Source organism: Silene latifolia, unplaced genomic scaffold (assembly GCF_048544455.1).
Source record: "Silene latifolia isolate original U9 population unplaced genomic scaffold, ASM4854445v1 scaffold_57, whole genome shotgun sequence".
Lineage (NCBI taxonomy): Eukaryota > Viridiplantae > Streptophyta > Magnoliopsida > Caryophyllales > Caryophyllaceae > Silene > Silene latifolia.
Genome location: NW_027413480.1, coordinates 172,477 through 184,024, shown reverse-complemented (window position 1 = coordinate 184,024; position 11,548 = coordinate 172,477). Strand labels below are relative to the sequence as shown.

At 39.9% G+C, this 11,548-nt stretch overlaps 1 non-coding gene across 1 annotated transcript; it reads left to right on the top strand.

Moving 5' to 3' along the window:
• The first annotated feature begins 11,062 nt into the window (after positions 1-11,062).
• Positions 11,063-11,169, top strand: LOC141639864 (small nucleolar RNA R71). Its single transcript, XR_012542726.1, has one exon. It is a non-coding gene; the product is annotated as a small nucleolar RNA R71 (small nucleolar RNA).
• The last annotated feature ends 379 nt before the right edge of the window (positions 11,170-11,548 follow it).

The window sequence follows — 11,548 nt, the reverse complement described above, 5'->3', positions numbered from 1 at the left end:
CCTCCGGAAAGTTTGATAATTGAGCAATTTCCGGAGTTGTTGATGTTGTTGCTTCCAAGGGAGGAATTTGTTGTTGTTGAACTTCCAAGTTTGAACTAGCTACCACCATAGCCAATGAGGCTTTCTTTGCTTGAAGACATTGTTGTCTTGTTGAGAGTGCCTTTGCCTTAGGTGCCTTTGTTGATCCTTTTGTCCTTGCCATTGATGATTATACCAAGAAAAGAGTGAAAATCTTCAATTTTCAAGTATATCCAAATCGATTTTAAGATGAAAGGCTTTGCCTTTGTAATTCAAAAATCGACTCAAAGGTTGAAGATTTTGGTGCTTGGTTTGATTTTTGTTGGAAGAGGAGTGATTAATTGTTGTTAAAAGGAAGTTTTGATTTGATTTTGTTGAATTTGGTTGAGGAAATCTTGTTTTGGTGATGGAGAGGATGAGGGTTTTGAGTTTTGGGGTTTATGTGTAGTGTTTTGAATGAATGAATGAAGAAATGAATGTGGGAGGGGGTATTTAAAATACCCGAAAAATTTTAAAACTGCAGGGGAAGACGAGCGTCTTTCTTTCGGGACGCTCGGATTCTGCCTATTTTTGGGTTTAGGATTCTCGCCTAAAGACGGGCGTCTTTCAGCAAAGACGCTCGGATTCTTTGATTGCAGGACGAGCGTCTTCCTCTGAAGACGGGCGGATTCTTAGACAGCAAGCTTTCTTGTTTTTCACAGGCAAAAAGACGGGCGTCTTCCTGCAAAGACGGGCGGATTTCTGAAGACGAGCGTCTTCTCTCCCAGGACGCTCGGATTCTTCGACAGTCCCAAAATTTCAAATTCTCAGTTAAAATGGACGGGCGGATTTTGGCAAAGACGGGCGTCTTTCTTGAAGACGAGCGGATTCCCTTTAAGACGCTCGGATTCCCTTGAAGACGCTCGGGTTCTCCCTGCTTTACCTGGATTCAGTTCCATCCGTGCACTTGCATATCCCTTGTCATTTTTCATTCTTCAAATCCCGTGTTCTTCATTGTAGGGGCACTACTAAGGCATGAATAGCCTAGGTAATTGTTATCCCCACACTAAGCTAAAGCACTACACATCAATTAAATCATTAGTCCCTCCCTCACTTCTCTCAAAAATAATAATTATCTTGATCAAAGCATAAAAATCCAAAAAATGACAAAAATGTAATGTAAGAATTAAAATGCAAGTTAGGGAGTTAGAAATATTTACAAATGGCGGTTTAGGGAGGACTCCACCAAACTCTCATCCTTAGTGAGATATCATGGGGGCATGTCCAAGGTGTTGTTGATGTTGCTCAACACCTTGAAGAAGTAGTCAAAAGCTTGTTCATTATCATGATAAAGATCTTCAATAGACCTTTGCCCTTGTTGTCTTTCATGTCGGTCTTTATCGATAGCATTACCAATATAGGGATTGAAAATCCCTTCAAACTCATCGTCCCAAAGACCACAAACTTCATTTACTTGATCACTAAAGATCTCTTGAGTTGATAGAGACAACTCTCCCGCTTTCTTGTCTTGGCCAATGAGGCCATCCTCTTCATTGCTTGAGTTTGGTGAGCTTTTCAAGCTCTCTTTGTTACAATTCACTTGCTCTTTGATTGGAGCATCATCAATTTTCTTCTTCCATTGGAATTCCGATGTCTTCCTATCATCCTTTCGGCTATAATGATCAATCATAAAACATGGTTCATGCAAACGGGGAGCTCTCATGGTCTTGTCAAGATTGAAAGTTATGCTCTCATCTCCCACTTCTAGAGTGAGCTCTCCATGCTTCACATTAATCACCGCACCCGCGGGTGTGTAAGAAAGGTCTTCCTAGAATGATTGGAATGTTGGAGTCTTCTTCCATGTCAACAATGACAAAGTCCACCGGGATGAAAAATTTCCCAACTCTTACGGGAACATCTTCCCATATCCCTAATGGTGTCTTCGTCGATCTATCGGCCATTTAGAGTGTGATATTGGTGCATTTAAGTTCTCCCATCCCTAACCTTTTACTCACCGAGTACGACATAACACTCACACTAGCCCCTAGATCACATAAGGTTTTGTTGATCGTGGTGTCGCCAATGGTACACGGTATTGAGAAGCTTCCCGGATCTTTGAGTTTTGGAGGTGAACTCCCTTGAAGTATTGAACTACTCACCTTAGTGAAGGCGATAGTCTCAAGCTTCCGGATCGACTTCTTCTTTGTGAGGATGTCTTTCATGTATTTTGCGTGGGCCGACACGTGATTGATGTAATACCCCGAAATTTAATAATAATTAATGAGAATAATTTATGTAATTTAATAATAATTAATGAGGTTTCTAATAATAGTTGCGAGAAAGACGTTAATTAAATAATAAATAAATAAGCAAGCCGGGAATGGGGTTTAGCTAGTAATAAGTCTTGGGCCGTGTGTTGTGAATAAATGGGCTGATTATACTAGGCCTAGTATGAGAGTAGTCGGGATTTAAAGCGGGATTTAATAATAAGATAATAAATATTATAATAATTTGGTAATTTCTAATAATAATTGGAAAAGGCAATAATTTCCTAATTGGCCTCATATACTCCCAAACCTAGACTATAAATACTTAATAAATCTGAAAAGTAAGTCATAAAAGAAGAGAAAGGAGATTTAGAAGACGGAAGAGGCAATTAGCGATAAAAGGTAACACCGTCTCACAATTTAATGTATTGATTTTATAACTTATATAACTCGTAATTTAGACCGCCTCTAGACTAGCTAAGACCGTGACCTTGGACGTGGACCACCAGGGATTTAACTGGACCTCCGTGTGACCACCGTTGACCGGCAGGGGAGGGGTTGTTGCTGGGTTTTACGTGGTTGTTTGTGTTGTTTGCCTTGTGAATCTTACACGGTTTTACCCCTTACCTCGCTGTTTTGAGACCCGACCTTGACCATAGCTGGACTAGGGACCACCATAATCTCGTCTGACCTATCTTTGACCACCGTCGTGAAACCAGGGGGTGGTGAATTGGGTGTTAGCCGTGGTTGTTGCGGGATTGGTCGTGGGTCTGTATGGGTTTATTCGAACCCTTAAACGGTCTTGTGTTGACCTGGGTTGTGGTGGGTTGGTTTCAGGGGGTTGGGTCGACCACAGTGGGGGTGTCGTTAGGGTGGCTGGTGGTAGTTGGTGTCGTTGGTGGCGAAAACAGGGGAAGAACAGGGGACGGGTTCGTGCGTGGTGGCTATTTTAAGACGAATTTCGTGGCCGCATTACTGACTATACCGGGGATGGGGACCACCCACAGAGTCACCGTGGGACATATGTGTCAACGGTGGTGGCCAGAGGTGGTAGTGGTGGCTGTGGTGATGTTGGTGAGGTGTTTTACACGCGGTGTATGTTTAAGACGGGTTTTCGGTAAATTGTGTTTGTGGTTGGCGTGGCTAGGGCGTGAAATTTGGAAGCTTTAGGGGATGGTTGGGATGGCAGTAGGAGGTTATCGGGGGTCATCGTGGTGCGGGCTAGGAGGTGGAGGGTTGTGTGGTGGTGCTAGGTGGTCGGTGGTGTCGTGTATGGTGAATGTAAGGGGTTGGGGTACACGAGATACAACCGTGTATGGGGTTGTGGGTTTGGAGTGTTGCGTGGGTATATGTCGTGGTTGTTAGTGGGTTACAATAATCTTGACTTGTTTAATTTATTAAGACGGGTTGTTACGTGATACTTTACACGAGAAAATAATATAACATAAATAAATTATAATTGATTAAATTATGATAATGTATTGGATAATTAATAATTAAATTATAAATATATTATTTATCTATAGGTGACGGACTTGTGAGACGGGTTTACTGAAGAATATTTTAGTTGATTGCGTAAATTGGAGTATTGCTGAAAAGGTAGGATAATCTACTCAACTATATCTGGTTTGCGTATTTAATACGTGAATGTTATTGGAAGGATGATTGGTGTATGATTGCTTATTTAATTAAGCTAATTGAGTGATTAACTTTGTTAATTGTTGGAGTTGTGTATATTTTATACAATTATATTGTGGAACGGTTTATGAGAATTGGACTGCCCCAGACTTAGTCTCTGGTGGATAACGTGAGTGGTGATTGGACTGCCCCAGGCTTAGTCTCTGGTGGATAACGTGTGTGAATAATTGGAAGGCCCCAGGCTTGGTCTCTGGTGGATAACGTGGATGGTTGATGTCGATATATGACATGTGAGCAGTTGAGATTGGAATATTGACAATTGTGAGAGATTGGTTGTTTTAATGTATTTTATCCTACTCAACCTCGTGGTTGACCGTGTATTCGTGAACACCTGTGATGAACCATAATGGGGAGCAGATTTGACAGGTACTAAAGATTAGCTGACTTGGGAGCATTGGGATGTGAGCTCGACTTGGACCGTAGTTGCTGTCTAGATCACTTAGTTGACTTATACAACTTTATTTATGTAATTTCCGCTGCGTAGTAAATTGTAATGTTAAGGTTTATATTTAATCGGTTGGCAATGTAATAAAACCATTATTTCAGTTAAATTTATTAAAGTACTTTGGTTTGTTTTAAATCTGTATCATTTACCTCGGGCAACCGAGCTGGTAACAGTCCAATTTATTTGGAATGTCTTGCTAAAGGCTCCTAAATAAATGGGGGTGTTACAAAGTGGTATCAGAGCAAAACGATCCTCAGGCCTAACCAATGAACATAATAATGAACATAGGATGTGTCTAATAAAATGAACCCGGATAGAAACTGTTAGGAGCCCACTTAAGGCTTGGGATGAGTTAGGGGCCCCCTCACACCAAACTTCTGGCCCTTTCAGTTTTGAACCGGTTTCCTTAAGGGATATTCCAGAGTGGGGAAATTTAAAATTAATATTGTTTATCTTGTCGTAGGAGTTTTGGTTGCTTTGTTTGAATATTGTTTTCATTGATGACTGAGTTTACGGGACATAATCTTGATTTGAAGGGGTGTGGAATGGATGAAATGAGGAGTTGATGTAGAATTGTTTTGATGATGAGCATGAAAGTAATTATAAATTGATATTGATTATATGGTTGAACGTTGTGTGATAGTAGAATCATGTCTAGTGATATGCGGTTGTGTGAATCCCAACGCCATGTTATTTAAAATTTATTATGAAATGATTAAGCTTGTGATATGAATGCTTTAGAGTATATACTAGTCTTGTGTGAAAGTTTATCGACCAAGTTGTGTTGATATAGGAGTAGAAGGGTGTTAATAAGGGCTTGTGACCTAGTAGAAAGTAACCTAGAGCTGAACTTTATTCCGTCAGATTTTACCTCTATTTGATTTAGTTGCCATTTGACCTCCGTTCATCATACATGGTTGTAATTTTTATGAGTGATAACCCAATGAGTTAGCTTACCAATTCCGTTGGTCTCGTATTTAAAAGTTTTACGGTTTGGGAGAAATAAATAATTTAGTGGACAGTGGTCGGAATGTTCCTGTACAGTTATGTTTTCGACAAACAATTTGTAAAATTTCCCATTTAATACCCACTTAATAATTTTGCTTAATTCCAACTCCTCTGTTTAAAAGATTCAAATATGTTTCAAAATTGATAAGGCACGTTGCAAGGTAAAGTATTGACAATTAATAGTGATTTTTACAATTTGACCCAAGTTTTTGACAAATTGCTGATGGGTTCCTGTTTGGACCCACTGAATTGTAAAAATATTTGTAAAATGGTTGTTCGAGATTTGGACTTGATTCTTTTTTCCATGTTTTGAAAACTCTTTATATTTTCTGAAAAGTATAAAAACTCAATGTAGAACGTAACGGTTATTTAATGACGATTTTTGAAATTTACATCTTGACTCTGATTTCCGAAAATGCGAGTTTACCAAAAGTTTAATATAAATGTTTTGTTGATTTATAACCTATGATAATTGGGAGGTAGGAGTGATGATAGGAGGACCTAAAGAGGGGTGAGAAAGGATAAAATTGACCAAACCTTGTTTTGTAAGTATAGAATATTTAAAAATGTTGAGCCATCTTTTCCTCGGGTAGAAACTTATGTTGTCTTGTTTTGCTTTTATAGAACCATGCCTCCAAAGAGATCTACACCTACACCCTCTACCATGTCCCAAGAGGAGATTGACCGTTTGATATCCATGAATGAGGCTTTGACTGCGGCACTGAAAGCTAAGGGGTCGGTTCAGGATCCAACAAAGATGAGTGCTAGTATCGCAAGGCACAACCCAACGAAATATGACGGATTAGGGGAACCATCTTTACTTGGGGATTGGCATAGAGAGTTTGATAACCTTTTTGAGTTGCTAGGATGTCCTGCGGAGATGCAAGTAGACCAAGCTGCTTACTATCTGAGGGGAAAAGCGGGTTTGTGGTGGAATCGTAGTAAGGAGGTCATAAGGGAAGCTTGGAGGGAGAGTGATGAACCTTTTATCACTTGGAAGGGTTTCAAAGAGAATATGAGAGCTGTATTTGTACCAGAACATATTAGGAGTAAGATGAGAGCTGAATTTGATTCGTTCAAGATGACTGAGGAGATGACAGTAGAGACTTATTATAACAGGTTTATGGAATTGTCAGAATATGTAGCTGATTTGAATTTTAGTGATGAGATGTTGGCACTCATATTTGAAAAGGGATTAACAACCACTATTAAGAAGAGGCTTGCAGCTGGTCAACCAAGTACCATGGATGATGTTTATCAACGAGCTGGGCATGCGGAGAGGATTGCAGATATGTTAAAGGAAGAGAGGAGGGAGAAGGAGGAGAAGAAGGGAAAGAGTGAGAAAAGAAAGGTTGAGTCTTCTAGTGAGAATGTTGGGAGTAAGAAACAAAATTTTAACCAATACCACTCTTACTTTGCTAATAGTACACCGATGGGAGGAGTGAGCCGTGGGAGTGATAGTCGGTCGGTGGCTAGTAGAGATTTTGTTGGTAGTTGTTTCAGGTGTGGTAAGTTGGGACATAAGATCATAGATTGTAGAGTAAATTTGGGCAAGCAAGGAGGTGGCAATGGAAATGGAGGTTATGGAAATGAAAACCAAAGAAACTATCAAACTCCAATACAGAGTATAGGCAGCAATAGAAATGCAGGGCAATGGAGTACCCAGAGGAGCTACAACAATAGGCAAGGCAATGGAGGTGATCGAGTAATGGTGGAAAGACTTTTGCAGCTAGTACAGTGCAAGGGAATGGAGAGAAGGGTAACTAGTTTTATTGAGAGGATTAGAGACTTATAATTTATATAAGTATTTCCGTTGTTAGTGATTTAATAAAGTAATTGTAGCTCCGAAACTTCGGGACGAAGTTTATTTTTAGGGGGGTAGAATGTGACACCTAATGTTTTAAATTTATTTTGTGATACATTTTCATGTTTTGAATTGGTTTTGTGATACATTTGGATAAGTACAATATGCTTTGCTAATGATTAAGTAAGTTAATTATGTTGCAATGATCATAATTGGAATGAGACTCAGTTGTGCAAATGTTTATAAATGTTTTTTTTGTAGTTATGGGCGAACTTCGGGACGAAGTTCATTTTAAGGGGGGAAGACTGTAATACCCCGAAATTTAATAATAATTAATGAGAATAATTTATGTAATTTAATAATAATTAATGAGGTTTCTAATAATAGTTGCGAGAAAGACGTTAATTAAATAATAAATAAATAAGCAAGCCGGGAATTGGGTTTAGCTAGTAATAAGTCTTGGGCCGTGTGTTGTGAATAAATGGGCTGATTATACTAGGCCTAGTATGAGAGTAGTCGGGATTTAAAGCGGGATTTAATAATAAGATAATAAATATTATAATAATTTGGTAATTTCTAATAATAATTGGAAAAGGCAATAATTTCCTAATTGGCCTCATATACTCCCAAACCTAGACTATAAATACTTAATAAATCTGAAAAGTAAGTCATAAAAGAAGAGAAAGGAGATTTAGAAGACGGAAGAGGCAATTAGCGATAAAAGGTAACACCGTCTCACAATTTAATGTATTGATTTTATAACTTATATAACTCGTAATTTAGACCGCCTCTAGACTAGCTAAGACCGTGACCTTGGACGTGGACCACCAGTGATTTAACTGGACCTCCGTGTGACCACCGTTGACCGGCAGGGGAGGGGTTGTTGCTGGGTTTTACGTGGTTGTTTGTGTTGTTTGCCTTGTGAATCTTACACGGTTTTACCCCTTACCTCGCTGTTTTGAGACCCGACCTTGACCATAGCTGGACTAGGGACCACCATAATCTTGTCTGACCTATCTTTGACCACCGTCGTGAAACCAGGGGGTGGTGAATTGGGTGTTAGCCGTGGTTGTTGCGGGATTGGTCGTGGGTCTGTATGGGTTTATTCGAACCCTTAAACGGTCTTGTGTTGACCTGGGTTGTGGTGGGTTGGTTTCAGGGGGTTGGGTCGACCACAGTGGGGGTGTCGTTAGGGTGGCTGGTGGTAGTTGGTGTCGTTGGTGGCGAAAACAGGGGAAGAACAGGGGACGGGTTCATGCGTGGTGGCTATTTTAAGACGAATTTCGTGGCCGCATTACTGACTATACCGGGGATGGGGGACCACCTCTGGAGTCACCGTGGGACCTAGGTGTCAACGGTGGTGGCCAGAGGTGGTAGTGGTGGCTGTGGTGATGTTGGTGAGGTGTTTTACACGCGGTGTATGTTTAAGACGGGTTTTCGGTAAATTGTGTTTGTGGTTGGCGTGGCTAGGGCGTGAAATTTGGAAGCTTTAGGGGATGGTTGGGATGGCAGTAGGAGGTTGTCGGGGGTCATCGTGGTGTGGGCTAGGAGGTGGAGGGTTGTGTGGTGGTGCTAGGTGGTCGGTGGTGTCGTGTATGGTGAATGTAAGGGGTTGGGGTACACGAGATACAACCGTGTATGGGGTTGTGGGTTTGGAGTGTTGCGTGGGTATATGTCGTGGTTGTTAGTGGGTTACAATAATCTTGACTTGTTTAATTTATTAAGACGGGTTGTTACGTGATACTTTACACGAGAAAATAATATAACATAAATAAATTATAATTGATTAAATTATGATAATGTATTGGATAATTAATAATTAAATTATAAATATATTATTTATCTATAGGTGACGGACTTGTGAGACGGGTTTACTGAAGAATATTTTAGTTGATTGCGTAAATTGGAGTATTCTTTGAAAAGGTAGGATAATCTACTCAACTATATCTGGTTTGCGTATTTAATACGTGAATGTTATTGGAAGGATGATTGGTGTATGATTGCTTATTTAATTAAGCTAATTGAGTGATTAACTTTGTTAATTGTTGGAGTTGTGTATATTTTATACAATTATATTGTGGAACGGTTTATGAGAATTGACCGCCCCAGACTTAGTCTCCGGTGGATAACGTGAGTGGTGATTGGACCGCCCCAGCTTAGTCTCTCGTGGATAACGTGTGTGAATAATTGGAAGGCCCCAGGCTTGGTCTCTGGTGGATAACGTGGATGGTTGATGTCGATATATGACATGTGAGCAGTTGAGATTGGAATATTGACAATTGTGAGAGATTGGTTGTTTTAATGTATTTTATCCTACTCAACCTCGTGGTTGGCCGTGTATTCGTGAACACCTGTGATGAACCATAATGGGGAGCAGATTTGACAGGTACTAAAGATTAGCTGACTTGGGAGCATTGGGATGTGAGCTCGACTTGGACCGTAGTTGCTGTCTAGATCACTTAGTTGACTTATACAACTTTATTTATGTAATTTCCGCTGCGTAGTAAATTGTAATGTTAAGGTTTATATTTAATCGGTTGGCAATGTAATAAAACCATTATTTCAGTTAAATTTATTAAAGTACTTTGGTTTGTTTTAAATCTGTATCATTTACCTCGGGCAACCGAGCTGGTAACAGTCCAATTTATTTGGAATGTCTTGCTAAAGGCTCCTAAATAAATGGGGGTGTTACAATTGATTAATTCCGTGAAAGGAATTGAGACTTCCAAATTCTTCACAATTTCCATAAATTTTCCAAGTTGGTCATCAAATTTGGGCTTGGCTTGACGACTTGGAAAAGGAAGTCTAACCACAATGGGCTCCTTCTCCTTGACCTTGTCTTCATCTTTCTTTGAAATTTCTTCTTTTGATGGTTCTCCATCCTTGGAGTTTTGCACAATTTCTTCTTTGTCACTAGCTTCCACAACTTCATCCTCAACTTGCTTCTTCGGTGCTTCATACCTTGTACCACTCCTCAAGTGAATGACACTAACCGTTTCATGTCTTGGGGGATTACTTTGAGGTGGTAATCGCCCCTTTTGTCTTTGTGAGCTTGAAGATGCTAGTTGAGTCAATTGGGTTTTCAACATTTTGGTGTGAGCTAGAATGTTGTTGATGGTGATTTCCTTTGCTTGACTATCTTTTTGCATTTGAGTGAAAAACTCTTGTTGATTCTTTTGCATTTGGAGGACCGCTTTTTGAACATCAAAACCTTGGTCATTTTGTTGATTGTATGGAGCTTGATTTTGGTAGCCTTGGTTTTGGTTGTAAAAGGGTCTTTGATTTTGGTTTCTCATGGGAGGTGGGGTTTATGTTGGTTGAGGGTTTTGAACATTTTGGCTTTTGTATGAGAGATTTGGATGGAATTTGGTGTTTTCATTGTAATAGTTTGAATAAGGGGTACCACTCTTGTATGCTTGAAAAGCATTCACTTGTTCATTTGTTCCCCTACATTCACTTTGGTCATGTCCCAAAGTTCCACAATTCTCACATATCCCACTTGGGATTGATGAAGATACCGTCATGACATTAACATGATGCATTGGTGATTTTGAGGCTTCTTCAAGTCTAGACATAGCTTTTTCAAACTTCAAATTGATGGTATCAATGTGAGCACTAAGTTGAGCACCCAATTGAGTAATGGAGTCCACTTCATGCTTTCCTCCTCTAGTAGCCTTGCGAGGTCTACTATATTGTGAGTTATGGACCGCCATTTCCTCAATTTTGTTCCAAGTTTGATTGTCATCAACTTCGGTGAACATTCCATTTGATCCCATGTTGAGAATGTTCCTTGAATCTTCATAAAGACCGTTCCAAAATTGTTTTACCAAGAACCACTCGCTAAGTCCATGATGAGGATATGAGCGACAAATTCTCTTGAATCGCTCCCAAGCTTCATACAAGGATTCTTCATCTCTTTGCTTAAAGCCCGTAATTTGAGCTCTTAGCATGTCAGTCTTTTCCGGTGGATAGAACTTTTTGTAGAAAGCTAGAGCCAACTTCTTCCAAGAATCAATTCCGAGAGTAGCCTTATCAACGCCTTTCAACCATTGTTTCGCGGTGCCAATTAGAGAAAAAGGAAATAAGACCCATCGAATTTGGTTTTGAGTTACACCGGTTTGAGAAATCGCATCACAATAGTCGCAAAAAGTCTCCATATGAGAGTGAGGGTCTTTACTAGGCATCCCCCCAAATTGGCTTCTTTCGACTAATTGGATAAATGCGGATTTGGCAATAAAATTTCCGGTTAAGTGTTGTGGTGTGGGAGTACCATTGGGTAGGTTCTCCTCGGTGGGTACGTAATGTGATGAAAACTTAGGCATTATGGGT